Raw genomic sequence first — 25,862 nt, forward strand, 5'->3', positions numbered from 1 at the left:
GTGTGGCTTAACTCCCTTGATCTCTTTCTGAGCTTTACCCGTGAATACAGCAGAAGCAGTATACAATATCTGGTTGAAAATGCTCCATTAGTCCAGCATTATAAGGAGAGATCCCACACTGCAGAAGAGAAGCTGGCAGGTCACTGAAAAGGCGAAAACCCCTCCCAGAAGGGGTAACATTTCACGGATTTCATTGGAGTGTAAATGGATTGATAAATGCAACTCAATAAGAAAGGGGTTAAACAGTCTTGAAGAATGGTGGAAATTCATCAGCGTGAACTGAATTATTTAGCGATTATTCATGATAAGGACACAAATGGTCCAACCCTTCCTTTCTCCGTCAGAGGCACCATTAAATAATACCACCAGATAAGATTCATGGTCCCCTCAAGATTTCTCAGTCCTAAATGCACCCTCACTCTTACACCCACTAACATTTATTCCATTTGTTTTAACTATGTTAAAACTGTGTTAATGTACATTGCCTGATTATGAGCAGGTCATATTGTTCCATCTTACAATCATTGGGATTCACCAATTATTTCACCAATCGCACCCTGAAAATATGCACTATATATAGAATATCATGTATCGGCAGACATAATGAGGCTCAGGTATCAGACTGCGTCTATTCCCAACACAAACGTAGGTACTCATTGTATATGACTAAAGAACAAGTTACTTACCATCGGTAACAATATATCTGTAAGAGACCTAGATTAGTTATAGATTCCTCACCTTAGAATTACCTCCAGGCGTCAGACTGGATACGGAGAATTTTTCGTGAGCGGTACCTCTGCGCGTCGAAGGGTGACGTCGGTCAGCTCCGCGTTCGTCATTGGCGTCGTGGTCGCCGGGGAGATGGCGCGGTAGCTACTTAGACACCGCCCTCACGCGCAGACGTCAGTTCTTTTACACGACATTCCACGCCAGAAGCGTAGAGCCATGCAAGACACTGACCACTGGTGCACAATACTAGGGCCCTGAAAGGGATTCCCTTACCCTAGAAGTCAGTTCGCAGAACGAGGAGGCTGGGTGGGGCGGAAAGGAATCCATAACTAATCTACGTCTCTTACAGATATATCCTTACCGAAGGGAAGTAACATCTGAAACAGACAATTAGTTATGGATTCCTCACCTCAGAATAGATACCCCAGCAATACCAACCCCGGTGGTGGGTCTGCGAACCAAGTTTACACCAGAAAGTCCTGGAGAACAGAACGGCCAAAGAAGCCGTCTCTCCGGACTTGGCTGTGAAGGTAGTAGAGTTTTGCGAACTTGTGCTGAGATAGCCAAGTAGCTGCTTGACAGATGTCATTGAGGGGGACTCCCCGTCCCAAAGCATTGGTAGCTGCCGTTGCTCTGGTGGAATGGGCACGCAATCACACAGGAGGATCCTTCTTTGCCAAAGAGTAGCAAGCTATGATGGACAAAACAACCCACCTAGAGATGGTCCGTTTGTGCATGGCCCGACCTTTTTTGGCACCCACGTAACCAACAAATTCCACCAGGAATTGCTTGGTGCGAACCAAAAAAAATGAAAGCGCACATTTTGGATCCAGACGGTGGAACCTCTCTTCCTCCTTAGAAGGATGCGGAAAGAAGGTGGGCAAAGTGATGGTTTGACCCATGTGGAAAGAAGTAACCACCTTGGGAAGAAAGAAAGGTCTGGTTCCGAGGACGAACTTGTCCGGATGAACAGCCAGGACGGGAGGCTTTGAAAAAAGAGCTTGGAGCTCACCCACCCTGTGAGCAGAGGTGATGGCAACCAGAAAGGCAGTCTTTAAAGTAAGAAGTCTGAGAGGACAGTTATGAAGCTGCAAAAAGTGGGCGCACATAAGGTAAGTAAGAACCAAGTTCAAGTCCCACTGAGGCATTATGAAGGGGACAGGAGGAAAAAGATGAGTAATGCCCTTAAGGAAGCAATTTACGATCAGGAAGCCTAAGAAAGGCTGAATTGGTTGAGAGGTAGCCCTTTAGAGTGTCCAGAGAAGAGCCCTGCTGGGCCAAAGACAGGAGGAACAAGAGAACCTCAGAAAGGGGGGCAGAAAGGGGATCCACAGCCTTTGCAGCGCCCCATGCCACAAATTTGTTCCTTCTGCAGGCGTATACCATCATAGTGGAGGGACGCCGGGCTGCCAAGATAACGTCACAGATTTCGGGAGGAAGGTAGAAGGCTGTCAACTGTCACCGCTCAATCTTCACACAAGGAGGCTGGACAGGTGGAGGACCGTCCACAGCAGTGGGTCCCACAGCCCCGGCCATGCAGGGGCTGAACAGCTTGCGCCGGCCTGTGGCTCTGGGCGGAAGGTGGTGGGGCACCCCTTCCGTAGCCCAGAAAGGAGCGAAAAGCAGATTGCGCACGGCTGGTGGTGGAAAGGCCCAAGGACTTGGCAGTAGTCTGAGAGTCCTTGAAGCGCTCAAGCGTTGTATGCTTTGTCGCCGAACAGGCGACGGCCATCAAAGGGCATGTCCATAAGGGTAGCTTGAACATACCCGGAAAAACCAGTCAGCATCAGCCAGGAGTAGTGTCGAAGGGCTACAGACTATGAAATCATCCTGCCTAGCGAGTCGGCAGTATCCAGTCCACATCTGATGGTGAACTTGGCGGCGGCAGTGGTGGTGGACGCGGGACCTCAAACGGCGCACAGCAGACTGCCGGGCCTCAAGAAGCTTTAGAGACAGCTCCCGAAACACTTCGGATTCATGGTCCAGCAGTCGGAACACGACTTGGGATCATGGTCGCGTTCCAGGCACACGCCGTGCGGATCAGTCACCGATATCAGTTTTCGGCAGGAACCGCAAGCCTTGAAACTGGGCATCCCTGATGTGCACCAGGAGTCGAAGGCTCAAAAACTGTATCGCAAAAAGTCCGTCAAAAAGTGACTGGCGGTATCGCTCTCTCCAGATCCGCGCTGGCTGGCGCGCAAAAAGAGAGAACTGACTTCAGCGGGCGAGGGCGGCATCTAAGTAGCTACCGCAACGTCATCCCAGCGACCACGACACCAACGACAAACACGTAGCCAGCCGACGCTACCTTTCGACGCGCAGAGGTACTGCTGATGAAAAATTCTGCAGATTCAGTCTGACGTCTGGGGTAATTCCAAGGTGAGGAATCCATAACTAATTGTCCCTCTGAGATACGTATATCAATACTGTAGGTTGATGCCTATTCTCGTGAACTATGGTCATTGCTTTTACTCCTGTGATCGAATATGCTAATTGGACAGGTTACTCGGTACAGTAGATTTGATCAGCCAACATAATGAGGCTCAGGTATCAGATTGTGTCTGTTCCTAACACAAATGTGGGTACTCATTGTATATGACTATACAGTGCTTTAAAATTAATGTCAATACTGAACGTTGATGTCTGTTCTCGTGCACTATGGTCACGGTCTTTACTCCTGTGATCGAATATGCTAATTGGACAGGTTATTCGGTAAAGTAGATTTGATCTATCATGATAGTTTATAATTGACTTCCTATTACCCCTGGAAAGCATGACCATACAAGTATGTATCCACAAGTGACCAGGGCACGCAACTAATCCACCATGGTAACCTTCCATCGTTACCTATACCAATACTTCTTTCTTTCCCCATTCCCTAATGGCCGCTGCCACAGAAAAACAGCATCTCTTAATTTTGGGTCCGGTCAACATTCCCCAGGTGGGAACGTGCATGCGCTGTCTGGCTGTGGTGCCTTGCACATGCGTGGTAGCAGCCGGTATTTCTTGATGCCGGTCGACGGCGCACATTGTGAGGGGGAATTAGGTAAGCCCCTCCTTTTTTTTCAAGTTGGCTCCCCTGCATTCTATTGGCCCTTACAATTAGTATTGCCGTCCACTTTCAGCCTGACCATCCGTTTCTGCTGTCTTATGCAGATCCACAACAGCCGCATCAACAATTATTAATTACGTTTTTCCTGTCATTCGTGAAATAGTCTCACGACAGCACCATGTTTAATCTTGTGAGTAAGGGTATTATCCTCCTTCCCTATGCAATACTAAGTATGTTTTTATAAATTCTAATGCCATCCTTTATTAAATAGGAACCACGGTAGCCCTCAAGTTACCCTGGTTTATCCAACCCATGAACACTGCCTGATTGGCATCCAAGAGGCATAATAAATTAAAAGGGTAAGCAAATTCCACTGACACTTGAATAAGTCACAAATGCGTAGTACACTACTCCAATTCACTGGTGTTGAAAGCAATCGCTTACCCTGGTTTCTGGCAGGAATTAATTATCCATTGGCAACAACCGTGAACCTTCACTGAGCTGCAATAGGAAGACTGATTCCAATCCCACCTCCGGCACTTTCACAGTGACTTGGGTAAGCAAGTTCTCTGAAACTTAAAAAACCGAGGGCTGTTCGGTGGGATACAATCACACTAATTACATGTCCTACTTCCAGTCCCCAGAATCTCCGTCTTGAAGAGACCCCTTACCACGAAGGGTCGAAACGTCGTCGGCAACTACAAAGGGAGAGCCTCATTACGCTAGAAACGTTTTTTTAGAAACAAATGATCAAATTAGATAGCCAAAGGGCTTCCCTCGAACTTCAATAACCAGTCGCTTCCATTATTTTAACTAGAAATATTGCTTGGTTTTGGTTATGGTTACTTCACTGGGGTCACAAAGTCACGTTCAAATATGAATCTGTATATAGTGTGAATACACAGCAGTAGTGTATATATTTTTTTACCTTTACATTAATGTCTATGAAGAATAAAGAACACTCACTTCGGCTGAAGTGGGTACAGCAAAAACATTGTCTGAGGGCTGTGTTTTCTCTTGAGGCATATGCTTTTTCGGTTTTTATTGCATGCTGCTTGTGTTTAAATCGCGCAAGAAACCAAAACCTCTTGCACAAATTGTATTATTTAGACTAAATGAGTTCCTTGTGAACACTGTTTTCTGCTTGAGTATAAAAAAACCTATGGCTTGAAATGCTCTACTCTCCTATGACATTTATCATACCAAAGCATTACAAGATAAGCTGCAATTTGGACAGTTTCTACGCTCGAGACAAAACTGCTCCAGCATCTAAAAGTACAGAAAACACGCTTCAACACTAGCGAGTAATTTTTGATAGACAATACCCATTACCCTTGATAAAAAGATCAGCGAAAGAGCACGGAACAACCAGGAGCAATTGCTACTCCATCACACACTGACTCTCTTGACAGATTAGTATGTGCTCATACTTTCTGTTCCAAGTCCAACTTGATCAAAAAGGTGATTTGTAAAAACTGGCACATTTTAAATAAAGGAGAACAGACCATCCAACACCCTTTATTAGCTTTCAAACAGAACAACAATCTGAAGGACAGCCTGGTCCGTACTAGACTGAAATTGACTTAAAACACCAAACAAGACACGGTCTGGGGCCTTATACTTGTCACAGGCCACTATCCAAGAGTGTCCTGTGGAATACGTGCTCGGACTAGAGCTACACAGACAATAGATATTGGGACTGCAAGACCGTGGCAGTTGAAACTGCACACAAATTGCAATAGTGAGAGACTGATTTATTTGATTGTCTGCCCTTGCAATCTGAGATACGTTGGTATGACCACACAAAGTAAAAATCTGGATTATCCAGCCCAATCAGATGTAAAAAACAATCAACTAAACAAACAAATCATTTTGTAGAAAAAGGCCACCTTCCAGAGGATCTCATATGGATGGTCTTAGACTAACCAAACTTGACACGGGCCTCACCTAATTTGACAAGAACTCTTCTGAAAATAGAACACAGATGGGTGTTCAAATTGGGTACATATAAGATAGGCCTGAATGATGAGATCCTGTGGCTATCCTGCTCATATACCTCTTCTCACCTACAAATGATATCTAGTCATAGCTATACCCTAAGCATCGCACAACTAAATGTGGATGTCTATGTCCATTTTAAGACATCTACAATATCCGTTGATACTCCTGTGTATAGTTGAATATTATCTATACTAGCATGTAACACTCGCTGTAAACTTAAAGAACGTTTTAAAATATTTCTATGCATCAGACAGTTACCTGTATCCACGACTACCTATCTGTTTTTTGTCACGTCATTACAAACTTGCAGTTCTTTCATGCAGCCTACTAATTAACACTTTTCCGCCAACTCAACATCTCCATTTCGCTATCCATATTCACAGGAAGTAGTGAGAGGCGAGTTAACATAATTGCCTATGGTTTCTTCAGTTCCTCCTGTACATGTACTAGATATATGTTGCCAATTAACATGTTCGAGTTTTGCACAATTACTGCCAACAATGCAATTCTAAAACATTTGCCTTTATCGCTGTTTTCTAGGAAAGACTACACTTTCTGGCATGCCACTAACGCACAGGAAGCAATTACGACCTGGACGGTAGTCGATACGATAAGTGTCTATGGCGTTTCTAGCGGTGCTAGTTTTTTCTCGATACATGCAATTTATCATGATACATAATTTTTTTTTCTTACAAGCACTTTATCTGGGTTACTACATGTTTTGTAGTCTTAAGCAGATATTGCCAACGATGAGATCTGAGAACTCACACCTTAATCGCTGTTTTGAGCAAAGACTACGTTTCCCAGCATGACACTGACATACAGGAAGCAGTGGCGTCCTTTTTCCTGGATGCAGTAGAATACTCGTAAACCACCAGACTCAGCGGCTCCTTCTCCTTGGCGTGGATGGTTGGTTGCCAGTTTTGAATTTGGGGAGTCAAACTTTGTGTATTGCACTGCCAGCAGCGTAACATCAGTTTCTCCCGGTCGAGCCCACACATGAGGCTCACGTGGGCCTGACAGCGTTTTTCTTTTATGACAACCAGTGTATGCAGACACTGTCTGAAAGTATTGTTTTCCCATCTACACTCACAGTTCTAAGTCAGAGACATTTATTTTCTATGCATTGACCTGGGAGCATCAGTTGCATGAATCGATAGTAATCACCACGCTGTGCACCTTGCTCTCTAACAGGGCTGCCACTTGCGACTGCGTCCATGAGGCGCTCTCTCGCCCTTCACATTAGAATGATACGCTCAATATGGAGTGAGATAAACAAACCATTACTATACAGGACATACCATTAGCACTGGTGCCCAGATTGATTTAAGCATCAAGTTTCAGTACTTGTTGCTACCCTAGTCGAATATACACTCCTAAATGGTCCACAATTAGTGTGATGAACCTTTATGATTTTTATGACATGTCTTGGTCTTCACTGTTCTTACACTATGTTGCCACACTTTTCTTATCTTGCGTGATTATAAATATGTCCTCCTTGACTATCATGCAGATTGTAAACCGAACTGCCTTAGAGCACCCATGCCTGGGACAGCTTAAGTAGGATACCCAACTGCGGTGGGTGTCTCCTTTTAGGTACCCCAAATAGTGCTCTACGTACTGGTTTGCACACATTTGGGTTTTTGGTGCGACCAAAGTCACACTTGGTGTTGCTGTACTTCAGAGAAGTATATGTTATAATGGGTGTTTCTACTGCAATTATGAAACCTAGGCTTATTGGACAGCACAACACTGATTTCGCAAAAGAATGAATCACCTGTTGTATATTCTTTCATGCTTCTCAACAGGTACTATCGGTGAATCCACCACTCTGAAACGATTGGATCACTTGTTTTGTATATACAACTCTTCTTTTGGATATGTAACTCTTCTAGAAATTTCCTTTGTTTCATACTTCACTTTTTTGCAGTAGCGCTTACCAGATCCTGATGTAGACCATGACACCAACTAGGTCAAGGGCCAAAACATGTTGATCTTTAAGCAACACAAGCGGGTCTAATATTCCCTGCCATGCTGGTCTGCCTTTGTTTTTAATCCTAGCACAGAGGTGCCTGAATAAAGAGGTGTGGCAAACACTGTAGCTAGGTTTATACTCACTCTCGTATTGCACTGCATCTCTCACCACGCCTTTCAGCTCACATTGGGTATTTAGTAGATACCCTTCTAGAAACTAAAACATCCCTGAGATCCTGAGATCCTCCCGCTCAGTGATGGGGTTGTAGCCCGCACCATGATTAGGCTTCATGGTGTGAGGAGCGTCCCCAATGATGAAGCATGCCACCATTGGTGAGTGAGGGAAACACTCCTTTAAAGGGACGCCTCTTTAGGTCCTGCTGGTATCCTCTGTAGCCTTACCTCTCTATCTAGACCTGAGGGTTCTTGTGTTTTCAAATCATTGAGTAAGGAGAGTATACCCTCGCTGGTCTCTACACCTCCTCTATCCCCCTATTTTGTGTTTCTCTCTAGGGTGATTGACCCCAATAAAGCACACTTGGCCGAAAGGATGTGTGCGTTCCCAAAACACCCAAACGTCAGATGCCACATGAAGTTAGGAACACTAGGCCAATCAAGATACAGCATGCAGTGATCGCGCCCTCCCCATGCCAGACATCTGCACACATTACCCACTGGCTGAGGCCCACATGGATTCATCATCCAAAAACCTAATTTAGGGCTCCAAAAACAGAGGTACATGTTTCTTACCAAAAAAGGATGGGCAGAAACATTTTATTACCTTCAATGAACTGTATAAAAGACTCTTAGACCGATTATAAATTGACAGTCCTCAGACCCTATGCCAGTGACCCCGGACGCATTGCTTAATTAAACAAACTGTTCCTGCTTTGCCAAACACCTCTTGTCTGTGTTTGGAAGGTATTTTTTGTTCAACAGACATTTTGGCAAGCCATCATTTAAGCTGGCTGATACCTCGAACCAGACTGCAGCCAAAGGAAGGGGACCCTGCCCTGGACGGATTCACATTTGCAGAACAAGGCAGATGTGCACATAGCAATTGATTGGAAGTTCTGCTGAATCTGTGGGGCAGAGGTCAGTCCTGAAGCAGCTGTTGCAGAGGGTAAGAGACTACATCTGAACCTTAATAAAGCATGTGGCATATGGCAAACTAGGAAGAAGCACCCTGCCACTGACAGAATCTGGCATATTGCATATTTTATGACCTAGCTGAGTAGTCGCAATGCAGCCTCGGAGGCGATTCCGCGGAAGCCACTTTTTTCGATAGTAAGCACACTAAGAAAAGTGAATATTGATCGCTTTTATTGTCAGAGTCGACACCTCAATCTTATTTTTAAATCTAAAAGGGTTTCTCTGCGCCACCGGTTTTCCAATGCCGTTGGTACCTGAAAGAAGTGAGAGGTGTTGGTCGCTTGGACTGCTGGGCATAACACAGATGGTCTGCTTTTTTGAGTTGGGTGTGGCACAGTTCGTGTTCTTGGACCGCTGGGACTGACACAGATGGCACGCATAGCCCCCTGGGTGTGATACAGGGTGCGATTAGGCCAGTTAGGGAAAAGATTTGGCCTGGGGAGATTAGGTGTAAGTTGTGTTTTTTCCCCATGAGCTATAGATACTGTCTTTGTCCGGGATCCGATAATGACAGACTATCAGGTTCATTTAGTCCTGTGTACTTTGCAGCACTTTTCCCCCTGGTCACAGGATAACATGTGCTAGGAGCTGGCTACGGAAATATTTTTCTCTGTCAGTTTTTTAGGTGTTAGTCGCTTGGACCACTGGGAGTGATACAGATGGTACACTTTGCCACTGGGTGAAATACAGGGTGCGATTGTTGATGTGAGGAATAGGTGCAATGTTGTGGTGCGGTTAAATTAGTGCAAATTGTGTTTTGTCCAGAGTATTGTGTTTTTGTCGATGACTCAATGTTTCATATGGAGACGCTGCTATTTTTCACTCATCAATCAATCAATCAATCAAAACATTTGTATAGCGCACTACTCACCCGTAGGGTCTCAAGGCGCTGGGGGGGGGGGGGGGGGCGTTACTGCTAGAACAGCCAGGTCTTCAGCTTCTTCCAGAAGGAGAGGTGGTCCTTGGTCAGGCGTAGGTCGGGAGGGAGGGAGTTCCAGGTCTTGGCGGCCAGGTAGGAGAAGGACCTCCCTCCTGTTGTCGCTCTTCGGATGCGCGGGATGGCGGCGAGGGCGTGGCTGGCTGATCGGAGGTGGCGTTTGGGAGCGTAGAAGTTGATTCGGTTGTTGAGGTAGATCGGGCCTTGGTCGTGGAGGGCTTTGTGTGCGTGGGTGAGGAGACGAAAGGTGATTCTTTTGTTGACGGGGAGCCAATGCAGGTCTCTCAGGTGTCCGGAGATGTGGCAGTTGCGTGGGATGTCGAGGATGAGTCTGGCTGAGACGTTCTGGATCCGCTGGAGTCTCTTCTGGAGCTTGGCGGTGGTACCGGCGTAGAGGGCGTTGCCGTAGTCCAGTCGGCTGGTGACGAGGGCCTGGGTGACGGTCTTCCTGGTCTCGGTGGGGATCCACCAGAAGATCTTCCGTAGGATGTTGAAGCATGTCGAGGAGACGGCGTTGACTTGCCTGGTCATGGAGAGGGAGGAGTCCAGGATGAAGCCCAGGTTGCGTGCGTGGTCCGTCGGTTTGGGTGCGGTGCCCAGGGCGGGGGGCCACCAGGAGTCGTCCCAGGCGGAGGGTGAGGGGCCCAGGATGAGGACCTCCATCTTGTCTGAGTTCAGTTTCAGGCGGCTGGTCGTCATCCACTCGGCTACATCTTTCATCCCAACGTGCAGGTTGGCTCTGGCGGCGGCGGGGTCGTTGGTCAGGGAGAGGATCAGCTGGGTGTCATCGGCGTAGGAGATTATGTTGAGGTTGTGTTGGCGTGCGATGGCCGCGAGGGGGCTCATGTAGACGTTGAAGAGGGTGGGGCTCAGCGAGGATCCTTGAGGGACGCCGCAGATGACTTCGGTGGCCTCTGACTTGTACGGTGGTAGGCGGACTCTCTGCGTTCTTCCGTCGAGGAAGGAAATGATCCAATCCAGTAGAGCGCTGAGTTTGGCGTGCTTCCAGCTCTCAGGGAAGGTGGCGGTGTTGAAGGAGGTGTTGATAATGTCCCGCAGGTGGGGTGCGATGACTGCGTCTGCCTTGTTGAAGACGTGGTGAGGGCAGGGGTCGGTCGGGGATCCGGAGTGGACGGAGTTCATCATGCGGACGGTGTCTTCGGTGCTGATCGGAGTCCAGGCGCGGAGGGTGGTGGTGGGCGGCGTTGCTGTGGTCGTGGCGTGCGTCGGTTGACAGCTGAAGCTGTTGTGTATGTCCGCGATCTTGTTGTGGAAGTAGGATGCGAGGGAGTTGCAGAGGTCTTGCGATGGGGTGATGTCGTTGTTTCCTGCATTGGGGTTGGAGAGCTCTTGCACGATGTTGAAGAGTTCTTTGCCGTTGTGTGCGTTGTTGTCCAGCCGGTCTTTGAATGCAGTTTTCTTGGCGGCGCGGATCAGTTGGTGGTGCTTCCGGGTGGCGAGCTTGAGGGTGGTCATGTTGTCTGGTGTTGGTTCCCTTCTCCAGCCTTTCTCGAGGGCTCGGCAGTTCTTCTTGGAGCTCTTGAGTTCGTCGGTGAACCATGGGGCCTTCTTGCTGCCAGGTCTGCTGGGCGGGGTCCTCAGAGGGGCGAGTTCGTCCGCGCAGTTGCTGATCCACTTCGTGAGGTTTTCGGCGGCCTGGCTGGGGTTCGCTGAGCTGGCAGGAGGGTGCTGGCTCAGGGAGGCGGCGAGCTGGTCGGCTGTGATCTTGTTCCAGCTTCTACGGGCAACCTGAGGCTGGTGGTGGTGGATCGCCGTTCTTTTGAAGGTGAAGTGGACACAGCTGTGGTCCGTTCAGTGGAGTTCTGGGGCGTGGCTGAAGGCGATGTCTGTGCTGGATGAGAAGACGGCGTCGAGTGTGTGTCCGGCGAGGTGGGTGGGGGTGGACACCAGTTGCTTGAGACCAAGGTTGGCGAGGTTGTCGAGCAGGGTGCTGGTGTTGCGGTCGTTGTTGTTCTCCAGGTGGAAGTTGAGGTCCCCCAGGAGGATGTAGTCAGCGAAGGGGAGGGCATGCGGGCTGACGAAGTCGGCGATGTCCTCGCTGAATTGGGTGCGTGGTCCCGGGGGTCGGTAGATCAGGGTGCCTCTGAGGGTGGTCTTCGGGTCGGTGTGGATCTGGAAGTGCAGGTGTTCGGCGGTGGTTAGGGAGTTGTCGGTGCTGGTCGTGATACGGATGGTGTTCCTGTGGATGATGGCGATGCCTCCTCCCATCTGGTTGGCGGTGCGGTCCCTCCGGGTGATCTTGTAGCCCTCAGGGATGGCGATGGCGATGTCGGGCGCTGAAGAGGCGTTCATCCAGGTCTCCGTGAGGAAGGCAACGTCCGGGGCTGTGGTGTCGAGGAGGTTCCAGAGTTCGATGGCGTGTCTGTGGACGGAGCGGGTGTTGAGGAGGATGCACTTGAGATGGTTGCTGCTGGTGTTCGGCTTGCCAGGTGCAGGTGGCGGGCAGGTCCGGATGCAGGTGAACTTGCAGGTGAGGCAGCTGAAGGGTCCGTGGGTGTGTCTCGGGGTGGCTTGGTGGCATCCTGGGGTTCGGCCGGTGTTGAGTGCGATGAGGGTGACGGCGTCGTACGTCTGGCGGGTGGGCTGGGGTCCTCGGGGGCCAGGGGTACGGGCGCTGGGCGCGGGTCAGGCACGGACGGGCGCAGACAGGCTTACCTCTGGCGCACCTTCGGCGCACAATCGGCGCGCCCGCTGCGCGTGCACGCTGCGCGTTCGCACGGTCGCCATATATGGTGAAGTGCGTGGGGGGGCGGAGCAGCTGGGAGGCGGGAGCGGGGAGGGTACAGAAGGAAAAAAGGGGCGGGGTCAGCGGTGGTGGCGGGAAGCGGGGAGCGGGGCAGATTCCTGACATAATTGATGTCAGGAATCAATACCATTCAGATACTGTTTTTATTGACAAGTTGCACCTTGATGTTGCAGCTCCCCATATACATTATTTGTTGATGCATCTGTACATAGATATCGCTGAGCTCATAGTTACGCAATAACAAACTGCAAACACCGTGTACATTTGCCACACGATTCAGATCGGAACCAGATAAGAAGCTAAGGTATCTTGTCCTCTCTAAAGCAATCAAACTTATCATGGAGACACCATTAAAACATATGCAAACCCTGTTCTCACACAGGCATTATTAGAACTATGGGCAGTCTTCGAGGAGGCCCAGATCAACAATCCTGCACTACAAATAGCAAACAAAGCCACAGCACTTCTCCCGAGCATTTGCAGGTCTGGAGGTGCTTTCGCCCGCTCTGCACATTAGGATACTCTAATCCGCCAATATAAGAAGTTGGCGAGCCCAACACCGAACAATGAATGGTTAGGCACAGGCATGAGAGTAACAAGGAAGCAAGCCCAAGCAGTAACCAAGCTAACCCAGTCCGGTGCAAAGCTCCCAGAAGTTAGACCACCCCCCCCCCCCCAGTCTGTCACGCCCGGCATATAGAACCCAATCGGCACAGAGACCACGCACCCTCACTGATTTAGGTGACCGCACAAGAATGACAGGGAGGCTTGTAGCGGTTCTAGACAGTGATACCACTAGCTGGAGTAAGGAAGGGGGTCCCAGTCCTCTGGGATCCGATGAGGAGGGTGGAGCTATAGGACATGCCCAGGTAGCTGAGAAAACTACTGAGATCTAATGTGAGGGCAAAGCCCGACCAAAAAGACCAGCGCATAGCTCAGAGCGAAGGATGCAACTTAGACAGGATGCAGAAGAAAAGCACTAAGAAAGGAAGGAAGGAGCTAAGGAAGGACTGAGAAAGAGCTTGCACTAAGGAAACATAGTGAGACCCCTACATGAGGAAAGTGGGGTAGGCACAGAGCACTGATCAGGAAAGAGTCAGAGGAAGAATTAGATTAGATCTTTGACTGGAATCCGAGCCTCACCAAGATAGCCTGGTGCTGACCCAACCAAGACATAGGAAAAACAGGATGGCACCTCTGCGAGTGCACAAGGGGAGTAGCAAATAACACATACGCGGCTCCACACGAACGCACAATATAGATAGACTGACCCCAAAGGAGATAGTGGCTGGAGAGGAAGGTGAGACCTTTGCGCAGCTATTCTGCCACCTGCTAGCCCACTGGAGCGAAGGGAAACAACCAGTACTATAGACCCTGGTGGAATGAGGGAATCCTTCGAACCAGAAGACATGGCCTTAGCGGAAGAATGTATCCGGCATAGAGAAGGCGATCCCGAGTGGACTTCCCGTACATGCAGGAATGCCTAAAAAGATGGAAACGCCATGTTAAGGAGAAACCAGTAGAGTTACCCAAAGCAAACATGTACCCACTACTGAAGGAGGGCACATTAGGGACCATCTATGTCCGTGAGCTCAAATGGATAAAGAGGGGCTAAGGACAAAGTTACTGCCATTGCTGGATGGAGCGGGAAAGTGGATCTCATGCTTTGAGAAGAACAGCGCTAGAATAAACCTAGCAATAGGCAAAATCACAAGTCTGCTAGTAGTCTTTTTGGAGAGCAGACCAACACTGTGTTCACCCACATTCCAGCTATTACGCTGACAACACTGAGCATGACAGGCCTGCATTCAGGTCATACAGGTACCTAATATGAATGGTCTAAGGGAGATGTTTTCTGATTGCCTTGAGGTAGGATGGCTAATGGCGGAAACTCTGAAGCCAGGGGAGACAATAACTGATTTTCTGGATAGAATGAGGGAGTGACGGGGACAAAAGACAGGACAGTCGTGGACTGACATGGTCCCACAGTCGCATTCTTTTACCATATTCTCAAAAGAGGCTGCCCGTCGAGATACAAAGTGGATTGGAGAGCATGGCTGCGTTAGACCCCAAACCCTGGTGGGAAATACAAGCCCATATATTACATTACCATAAAAAAAATGGGAAGGATAGAGAGAAACAGTTGACACCCAGAGAGATACTGCTAAATTGGTCCAACACAAATTGAAAAGGACCGCCCTTGAGGGGGGCGCTTTGGCCGTGAACATGCACATGACACCAGTTTGCTAACTCAAAAAGTACTTAAATGATCTAAAAGATTGGCATCTAAATAAATATAAAAATCTGTTTTTATAAATTGGTGCCAGGTGTCCTTATTGAGTGCAAGTCTCATTTATAGGCTATGTGTGTGCAAAAAATGCCTAACACTTCCCTCTTATTAGGCCAAAGCTGATCGACCACAATACTAAAAATAGAGCACCTTGGGATTGTTAAAGCAGGCCCCTGTACACTAGCAAGGTGTATCTGGACTCTCTACACAGGCCACCTCATTTTGGCACACTATGTAAAGAGCCAGCTTCCAACATTGGTGGAGCAGTGGTGGGATATAAGACTCTGTATTTGCTGTACCACTCTGAATTATTAATCTGAACTGTTAGGGCCTCGTGCTAAGTCACCCAGTCCAAACTGTATTAGATACTTGGAAAGTATACTAGTAGTTCGGCCTTAAAAGACTGTTCCAGAATGGTTTGTCGATTTTCTAAAAATATCCCAACTAAACTAAATATTTCAGCCTCAGAGGAAAGAGTTGAGGAACTCAACCAGACTCCTTACCCGCAACTTGATTTGAAGCAGTTCAAGAACCTCGATAAAACATGCAAAATTACAGCTTGGCCAAAACCAACAAAGGCACAACTCCAGGAGTTGCTTGCTGAGTTTGATAAAGCCCAGGCAAGAGAAGAAAACATTGACAATATCGAAGATGATCATATCAGTGAAAAGGAGACTGACAACAGTACGCAGAAGGATAACCCCCTTCCAATGCCCCAGAAAAGGAAAACAGTAACCTCTTCCCTGAAACTGTACCTGGTGGTAGGCCAGGCCCCTTCCGGCCCATAGAAGAACTACGAGATCAAGACCAAGAGCTGAAGAGACTAGCCAGAAGAGTAGCCCTTGAGGCCAAAATCCTGGCCATAGAGAGAGAAGGGGCTGAGATGGGTCTAGCACTCATAAACAGTGGCAGTAATGAGCCAAATAAGGAAAGAGATAGAGGAAACCTAGATACCAACATTTCCAAAGGGACTGTCCCACAATATGTTGAGTGTGATATAATGTTTTACAGCCTTTGAGAGGGCTTGTAAAATAAGAACATTTAATCATAAATATTGGGGCTCTCTACTCTGGGAGCTATTCTTACGCATGTGCAGGGATAAACTTCAGACACTTAATGAAGGAAATGCTGAAACCTATGACCTCATGAAGGATGCCATGATTGACTGCTTTGAACTCGCTACTGAAGAGTGAAGGATTATGTTCAGGGAGACTCACAAAACCTCGCATCAGTCCGGAGATGTTTTTGCTGACTTCAGTCAAAACAGTAGGTGGCTGGCTGAAAGGCAGCAAAGTTTAATATTATGAAGGGCTTTACAATCTGTTGATGAAGGAGCACTTGTTAAGTAATTGTATATAAGAAAAACTGCAACAAGACCTAAGTGAATCCAAGGCTGGTTTCTTCCCAGGAGCTAGGGAAGAAGGCTGACCACTGGGTCAAAACAAGGGTGTCCAGAAAGACCCATGGTAGGGTGACCAATAGAAAGGGGTGCTAATTCCACCAAGAGAAAGATGTGGGACAGTGTAAAGAAACAGGTCAAGTGTCTTTAAAAGGCCCCCAAAAATATTTTCAGGAGGGGGGGTGGTCCAGGGACACTTCACAATCAAAGGGTGGGTACCAGGCTATAGCCTGGAATCCCAGAAAGGCTTGGTATTTCAACTGTAAGGTAAATGGACACCAAATTGGGGACTCTTCCTGTCCCAAAAAGGCCTCCAGTATTGCACCTCCAGTTTCCACCGAGGTGATGTCTACAGATGGGACCCTTGGTTGGCCCCGACCAGGGAGCACACTGAAGCTACTTTAGTCTCTCAGGGTGGGGCGGATATAGCTACCCTGGCAGTCTGGCCCAGTAACCTGGAGAAGTACAGACAAAAATCACATATTAATGGGGATGAATTAGAGCACTGAGGGATGCAGGTGAAAGTGGCATCATAGTGTCTGAAAAACTGATATCCCCAGAACAGTACTTGACTGGACAAACGCATCCAGTCATCGTTGCCGATAACCATATCAAGGCCCATCTCATGGAGATGGTGACCTTAGAATGGGAAGGGGTTACTGGCCAAAAGAAGGTGGCTGTGTCCTTTACAATTTCAGTCAAATGTACGCTAGGAAATGATCTGGAGAACGCAGCATTGGCTGAGGTAGAGCTAAGATCCCATGTAGCCATGCTGGGAATACCTAAATGGGTGTGTGTGAAAACTAGAGCGCAGAGTAAAACCAAGGGTGAAAAAGAGGAGTTGGAGCCTGGAATAATGCCCAACACTCCAAGAGAAAGGGCAAGAAGGCTGGGAAAACAACTTCTGAGGAGACAAAAGCTCAGGTCCCCTCTCCTTAAAGCCCTTGAGGTAACTGAGCCCCAGAACTTGGGCCTTACCAGGCAGAGCTTCTAGGCCCAGGGGGACCCTCTAGAGAAGATCTCTGCCAGGGACAAAGGACCTGTCAAACTCTTGAGAGGATGAGACGACAAGCTGCTAACCAGGAAAAGGGAGAGGTCAGTGGCTCCCACTGAACCTATTGGGAGCAGGGACTCCTGTATACTGAGGCCAGAGACCCCAAAACATGGTGCCAGCGTGAGAGTGGTAGTGCCTCAGCAGTAATGTTCTTACTCTCATTAGCACAGGACATCCCTCCATAGCTGGGTATCTTGGCCAAAAACTTGGAGTAGGTTAGTCACCCACTTCTACTGGCCAGGTACGTCCCAGAAAGTGAAGGATTTTTGCAGCTCCTGTGTTACTTGTCTAGTCAATGGCATGACAGATACCAAACTAGAGGCCCCCTTAATTCCACTACAAGTGGTTGGGGTGCCATTTGAAAGGGTAGGGATTAATAGTGTTTGTCACTTTGACTGCCAAACAGCCTCAGGAAACCGATTTATGCTGTTGTATTCCGCTTTAGGTGTCTGTATATAGGTTTTCCTGATACATGTCCTCATATAGGCACAATTCGCATTGCTCTTATATAGGCATAAGATCCTAGTCCTTATTTAGGCGTTAGCCATGCTATCCAAATACAGGCATGGTCACCTACAGCCGTCCACCTCAACATCACAATGAGTTCTTAGAAACCAGACCCTTAAGCTCTTGGGAGTTCCCCTAGCACAGGATTATTGATTTCTCTAAGAACTCATTTATTATGCATGAACCGCTATTCCTTAAGGGTTCATTCCGGACGTCTTCCTTTGCCCACCCTTACGTCAATGCTATCATTCCAAGGCACCTACCGGGTATAAATATACCTTTCCTTGCCCAAGCAAGTAGGAGACCTCGACTTTAGAGGAGCCCGTGTCCCGGCCTGACTCACTGACAAGAGACGCTGTCATCTCTGCTCGCAGAGAATCCAGCTTCCAGTGTTCTGACTCCCTTCGTGGGGTGTTAGAGTTCGAGACCCGGAAAGAGATTCCCACCACTCATTCTCAGGGTATGGAGCGGACTAGAACCTAGAGGGACTCTTGGCATACTAAACTTAGCATACCAAACTATGGTATACAGCACCTACTTCTTACCTTGTATTACACCTAGGTTAGGTACACTGGGGTATAACTAGTTAGAGGAGCATCTTATGAGTACTCACATTTTTAGCTTATGTTATTTATGTATATGAATATATGTGTCATAGCTAAAAGATAATGCTAGCGCAGTATTATTTCTTTCTACTGCTTACGCTGTACATAATATATCTCGCATACTGTCTAGTGATTGTAACAGCTCATATCTCTTACACGAGAAACAAGACTGTTCAATAAATCCTTTTATTGAAATGCGCGTCTATTCTTTCTGTGTAACTCTGAAGAAACTAAGCATGCACGGTTAGCTGAGTGAAACGGTTATCTGTTTCCACGATTCTGAGTGTTCCGATTCTAAAGGGAAACAAAGTTATCATGTTTATGCAGTTGCCAGAAACTACTCCCTTCTTGTTTACAAGGAGTTTCTAGTGGCCTCTGAGTTAGCTGGTACAAATTAATTAAGTTTAATATACAGTCCTATGCCAAACCTATAGGGTATATTATTCCAATGCGCAGTGCCTATTAGGGAAATAGGAACTACACTACAATGCTGGCGATAGTGGATCATGCCACCAGGTATCCTGAAGCAATTCCATTTAGGACAGTCACTGCTCCTGCAGCTGCCAAGGCCCTCTTAAGTATTTGTACTAGTGTAACTTCACGTCTGCTTACCTAAAAGCCATGTGGGCTTAGTGTGGGGAGACATAAGTTTACCACCTCATATCACCCACAAACATATGGTCTGGTTGAGCGATTCAACAAGACCATGAAAGGTATGATCATGGGATTCCCTGAAAAAGTCAGGAGATGGGATGTCCTTTTGCCATACCTGCTTTTTGCTTACAGAGTGGTGCCACAAAAAAGAGCTTTAGTCCCTTTGAACTTCTGTTTGGCCATCCTGTGAGAGGCCAACCAAGTCTGGTAAAGAAGAGCTGGGAGAAGCCTCTCAAAGAACCTAAACTGGACATATTAGACTATGTGCTTAGCTTTCATTCCAGGATGGCGGAGTACATGGAAAAAGCCAATAAAAACCTTGAGGCAAGTGGTCATGAACCCCTCATACGTCCTCTGTGTAGTGGGCCTGGTAAGCAGAGCTCATGTTAGGTTACCCCTGTGACAACCAATTAAGGACGTGTGTTTACATAATTAATGGAAAGGTATTTAGTAGTAAATGGGACTGTGAATTTTAGATCAAGCAAAAAAGAAAGCAATACAGTATAGGGAACGCGTTACTTACCTGTAACTGCGGTTATCCAGTATTGGTATCTTTCATAGATTCACATGCCTGAATCATTCCCCGTCGTCGGGAATGGGAGTCACCGGTAAATAACAAAGTAATGTCCAGAAGACATAAGACAGTCATAGGCCTCAGAGGCCTTAGCTTAGTAAGCTATCCACGTCCTTATGTAAAAAGGACCAAATTTTGGCCAGAGCCAATCAGCTAACACCACCCTCTAGAACCTTCCTGGTAGGAGCTCTAGTCCCTCAGATTTTCGTGAGCACAGTGCTAAGCAGCTGTATACTGAGAGATCCGAGAGAGCCCTTCCAGGGGAGGCGGGTGGGTTGCATGTGAATCTATGAAAGATACCAATACTGGATAACCGCAGTTACAGGTAAGTAACGCGTTCCTTATCCAGTATTAGGGTATCTTTCATAGATTCACATGCCTGAATCAGAGTAGCAAGCAGTGAATAAAGCACATTTCGAAAGATATGGATAACATACAGGTATTAGATAACCACATCTATCCGAGATAAACAACAGTGCTACCGTAAAGCAATGAATAAGTAAAGCATACATTACAGTGCGAAATGTGCATAAACTGAGGATGGTGGGATGAAAGAAAGGGCTCACCTCTATTTAAAAAGATGACGTAGTACCGCTTGACCCACTGACGCATCCTTCATGATCTCCGCATCCAGGCAGTAATGCTTGGTGAAGGTATGCGGCGTCTTCCATGTGGCCGCTCTACAAATGTCCACAATGGGCACCCCAGCAAAAAGAGCCATGGAAGTAGACATGGCCCTTGTGGAGTGGGCACGGACCGTTGTTCTCAACGGACGTCCTGCCTGTTGGTGACAGAAAGAAATGGCCGAAGAAATCCAGCGGGAAATGCTCTGTTTTGTGAGCGGAAGCCCTCGTCGAGGTCTGCTGTAGGCTATGAATAGCTGATTTGATTTTCGAAAAGATTTCGTTCTCTCAATGTAAAATTTCAAGCAACGTTGAATGTCTAGTGAATGTAGAGTTCGTTCCGCCACTGTTTGTGGATTTGGGAAGAATGATTGTAAAACAATAGGTTCGTTGAGGTGGAAGTGAGATGGAACCTTGGGGATGAAAGCTGGATTTGTGCGGAGAAGGACTCTATCCTTTTTGAATTGCAGGAATGGGTCCTGGATAGAGAATGCTTGGAGCTCTCCCACTCGCCTTGCCGAGGTAAGAGCTAGTAGAAGTGCCACCTTCCAGGAAACAAATTTAAGGTCAGCTCTGTGGATGGGCTCAAACGGGTGCTTCATTAGTTGAGCTAGAACTATGTTAAGGTGCCAGGCCGGTGGAACAGGCTTTACTGGAGGGAATGTGCGAAACAGTCCTTTCATGAATTGTTTGATGAGTCTATGAGACCATAAAGAGGGGCCGGAAGAAGATCTTCTGAAACGTGAGATTGCAGCTAGGTGAACTTTAATGGAGGCATGAGCAAGACCAGATTCTGCTAGATGTAAAAGGTAGGGTAAGACTTGTCCTGGGGTGGAAGAGAAAGGATGCAACTTATTCGTCTTACACCAGATACAGAATCTTTTCCACTTGAGTGAATAGGTCTTGTTGGTACTATCTGCTCGAGCCCGAGCTAGAATTCGCCTGCAGTCTGGAGGAATGTCTAGGCCCCGAAACTCTCTGAACTCAGGAGCCAAGCTGATAACCTGAGAGAGGCTAGATCCGGATGTTGAATCTGCTGATCGCTGAGCGTCAGAAGAGATGGAAACGTTTTCAGCCTGATCGGAGGTTCCTGGGAGAGGAGGTGAAGTTCCGAGAACCAGTGTTGGCGTGGCCAAGCTGGGGCTACCAATATCAAAGTGCAAGGCTCCGCCTTCATCTTCCGTAGTACCCTGGGGATCAGGGGAAATGGCGGAAAGGCGTATGCAAAGACGTTGCACCATGCTATCGAAAAGGCATTCCCCAGGGATCCTGGTTGGGGATGCCAGCTTGCAAAGTATTGGCATTTGGCGTTGCGTTGGGTGGCGAATAGGTCCAGCTGAGGTGTGCCCCATTGGGCGAAGATATTGTTGAGGACCTGCTGATCCAGCTCCCACTCGTGGCACGCTGCCTGCCTCCTGCTTAGATAATCTGCCAACACATTGTGGGTGCCTGGAACATAATCTGCTCGGAGAGAGATGTTGTGGCGGAGCAGCCAGTTCCAGATTTTCTGCGATTCGCGCGAAAGTGTCAGTGAACGAGTCCCTCCCTGCTTGTTCAGGTAGTGCATTGTCGTGGTGTTGTCTGTCCGGACAAGCACTACTGAGTTCTTTATCCTCGGGAGGAAAGCCACTAGAGCTAGGTAGACTGCTCGGAGCTCTAAAAGGTTGATATGAAGCATTTTTTCCGAAAGGGACCACTTTCCGCTTATCTGTAGCTCCTGAAGGAAAGCTCCCCAGCCTTCTAAGGAAGCGTCCGTGGTGATTATATGAGGAGTAGCAGGAAGCAAGAAAGGCAAGCCTTGCGAAAGGTTCTTGGGGCAAACCCACCATTGCAGAGCCTGTTTGATCGCCGGGGTTACTTGGATGACGTCGTCGAAAGACCCTGTACACTGGATCCACTGGTTCGACAGAGCCTCTTGTAGGGGTCGCATCCGCAAGCGGCAATGTGGGATTAAAAGAATGCAGGAAGACATCATCCCGAGGAGGGATTTGAAGAGGCGCACCGAGAGTGTCTTTCTTGTCATTACCTGGAGTGCCAGAGATTGAAGTTTGTCCTGGCGTTCCTGTGACGGGAATGCTTTCCTGTGGATGGTGTCTAGTGTGGCTCCCAAAAATTGCATGCATTGGGATGGTTGCAGGACAGATTTGTCGTGGTTGAGAGTGAGCCCCAGTGACTCGAAGAGTGTCAGACAAGCGTTGGAAGAACTTATCACGCCTTCTTGTGATGGGGACTTGATAAGCCAGTCGTCTAAATACGGGAAGACTTGGTGGTGGAACCGGCGTAGGTACGCCGCCACTGGTGCTAGGCATTTGGTGAAAATGCGTGGCGCTGATTTGAGCCCAAATGGCAGAACCCGAAACTGGTAATGCCTGCCCGCCACCATGAAACGCAGGAACTTCTTGTGGTTGCGGTGTATTGGGACATGAAAATAGGCGTCTTGAAGGTCCACCGACACCATGTAGTCGTTTGCGTTGAGTAAATGCAAAACCTCCTGTATGGTAATCATTCGAAACGACTGTTTTTTCAGAAATTTGTTGAGATTTCTGAGGTCCAATATGGGTCTCCATTTCTTCTCTTTCTTTCGGATGAGAAAGAAATGGGAGTAGAACCCTCTCCCTCGTTGGCTGAGGGGAACTTTTTCTATAGCTCCCTTTAGAAGCATAATCTTTATTTCTTGGAGTAATGGGCGTAGGTTTTTGTGAGCCCTTTGGCGGGGAGGAGTTTGAGGAGGAATTTGTGTGAATTCCAGGGAATGGCCGAATTGTATTAATTGAAGGACCCATCGGTCCGTAGTTATCGTTTGCCAATTTTTGAGAAAATGGGAGATTTTTCCGCCAATCTTGTAGGGTGGAGACAAGTTTGAGCCCGGCTGCATCTGGAAGTCATTGCCGCCGCGCGGCACCTTTTTGTCTTCCTCCTCTGTTACGAAAGGAAGTTTTGTGGTAAGACGACTGTTGTCGCTGCTGAGATTGTGGACGGTACTGCTGGGAAGAGGAGAAAGAGGAACGCTGTTGAAAGTCTCCTCTGGAGGAAGTCTGGCCTCTTCCTCTTGACCCACGAAAGGAAGGGTTCCGAGATTGCAGAGACCCCAGGGCTCTGGCAGTGTCTGTATCTTTTTTGATACCTTGCAATGCCTCGTCAATAAGAGAACCGAATAGAAACTGGCCATCATAAGGCATGTCCAGGACTTTTGTCTGGACCTCCGGCCTGAAAGAAGTTGCCTTGAGCCAACCCTGGCGCCGGAGAGCAGCCGCACCAGCCAGCTGTCTAAAGCCTGTGGAAGCAATATCCATTGCACAGTCTATCAGTTCCGTGGCAGATCGCTCACCCTCCAACAGAATCTTCTTTGCCTCTTCTTTTAAGTCAGAGGGCAAATCCGCTAGATATGGGGCAATGTCCGCCCACATTTGTCGGTTGTACCGTCCCAATAGTGCAGTAGCGTTGGAGGCACGCACTGTCAAGGCTGACATAGAGGAGAAACGTTTCCCTATGTTATCCATACGTCGCCCTTCTTTATCCGGCGGAGCTGTCAACAGCGCAGCTGGGTTGTTTGACCTCCTCTGCGCAGCCTGAGTGATAACCGAGTCCGGCTTTGGATGGCCTGTAAGACAAACCGGAGCAGTGTCCGGAGCTTTATACTTCTTGTCCAGGCGTGGTAGAACCGGTGGCATTGATGATGGGTTCTGCATTATCTTTATGCCCTGGTCCCAAATATAATCTATTATCGGAATTGCCCGGACGGTCTTCTTGAAGGGTTCCTTAAAGTCATATAAGAAACAGTCCTGTTGATGCGAAGGCATCGGGATTTGGAAGCGCTGGGCCGCCCTTTCAATGATGTTGTGGAAACCGCCGATGTCGTTGGGCGGTGAGTCGGCTGTGGTAGGGACAGGCGAAACAGGAGCCGGAAGGATGTAATCGTCCCATTCATCTTGTTGGGATTGAACGTCCTGGAGTTCTCCTTCCTCAGGTTCCTCCTCCTCCTCCTCCTCCTCGTCGTCCGTGGCGGGCCGAGGCGGAGGTGCCGTCCTCTCCAAACGCAGTGGAGGCGGTCGTGGCCGTGTAGCCTCCTCCTTGGAAGGCCCCGCAGGCATCGGTGGAGGTGCCGGAGTCGGAAAACGCTGCTTATAGTCCGTTATTAAGAGCTGAAGGTCTGTGACCAAGGTTGCCGGTAGACACACCATGGAAGGTGGAGGCGGCATGTATTCTCGATGAGGAACCTCCTCATAATCCTGGGGATTGTCTTCGTAATCCGAGACATCCTGGTACTTCACATGGAGTTGTGATGGACTAGTCGCCGCAGGAAAGAGACTAGCGTCGTCCGAATCCTCCTCTTCAAAGAGGCGAGTGGGAGGCAAGGTTGAGACCTTACTGGGCGAAGTGAGGGCCGGAGTCAATGCACGCTTGGTTATTTGTACATGCACAAATGTACTCTGGTCGTCCGTGTCCATACTCCTCAAGGGGCTCGATGGTATAGCTGTAACCGACGTTACAGGTATCAATGCCGTCGACGGGATCGTCGTCGGGGTCGTCGTCAACGACGAGGATGATGAAGACGGTCTCCTCGTCGACGATGACGTCGACGATGACGTCGACGACGGCGTCGTCGGTGATATTCTCGTCGACGGTGTCTTCGTCGTCGACGGTGTCTTCGTCGACGATGTTGTCGTCGACGATGATGAAGCTCTCGTCGACGGTGTCGTCGTCGTCGACGCTCCCGTCGACAGCTTACTCGACGACGCCTTTTTTATGGCTAACGTCGACGGGATTGACTTGCCTGCCGTCGACGATGGAGTTGTCGTCGTCGAGGACATGGAATGGGATGTCATCGTCGATAGAGTCGTCGTCGACGATGTAACTGAAATCGCTGTCGAAGGAGATTTTCTCGTCGACGCTACTGTCGACATTGTTGTCGTCGACGAGGTGGCAATAGGCTTTTTGAAGGTGTGGGGCATCACCTTAGGAGACGAGCTCCCTGGAACAGGCGAATCCTGGACCTCTGAAGACTTTTTCTGCGTCTTCTTTTGAGGTGGCTGCGACGAAGGGCCCGGCGATGCCACCCTTGGTCTTTTAGATGAGGAGTGAGACGCAACTGAAGAACTCTCACTCTCCTCAGAGGCCACATCCTCCTTGTCCTTTAGCCTTTGCAGCCAGATTAAAAGGCGCCCCTCTCGGTCTTGCAAGGTCTTAGATGAGAAAGTCCGACATACCTTGCAGTCCTTAGAACTGTGACTGGGATAGAGACAATACAAGCAGTCCTTGTGTTGGTCGTCGATATGTAGCCTCTTTTTTCCACAAGAGGCGCAGGGCCTGAATAAACCCTTCTTAGGTGTATCAGCCATGCTGAAAATCCAGAATGTTGAGAGAAATGCTGTCAAATCCAAAGAAATGAGCAGAGCTCAGTGGAGACTCCCTTAGCACGACGTGCGGTAGAAAATCTGAGGGACTAGAGCTCCTACCAGGAAGGTTCTAGAGGGTGGTGTTAGCTGATTGGCTCTGGCCAAAATTTGGTCCTTTTTACATAAGGACGTGGATAGCTTACTAAGC

The 25,862-nt window shown here is 48.3% G+C and overlaps 1 protein-coding gene across 2 annotated transcripts in view; it reads right to left on the reverse strand.

Moving 5' to 3' along the window:
• EEA1 (early endosome antigen 1) overlaps window positions 1-25,862 on the reverse strand; it is a 603,471-nt gene that overhangs the window by 356,662 nt on the left and 220,947 nt on the right. The window lies entirely within an intron of this gene.

Source organism: Triturus cristatus, chromosome 4_1, assembly GCF_964204655.1.
Source record: "Triturus cristatus chromosome 4_1, aTriCri1.1, whole genome shotgun sequence".
Classification (NCBI taxonomy): domain Eukaryota; kingdom Metazoa; phylum Chordata; class Amphibia; order Caudata; family Salamandridae; genus Triturus; species Triturus cristatus.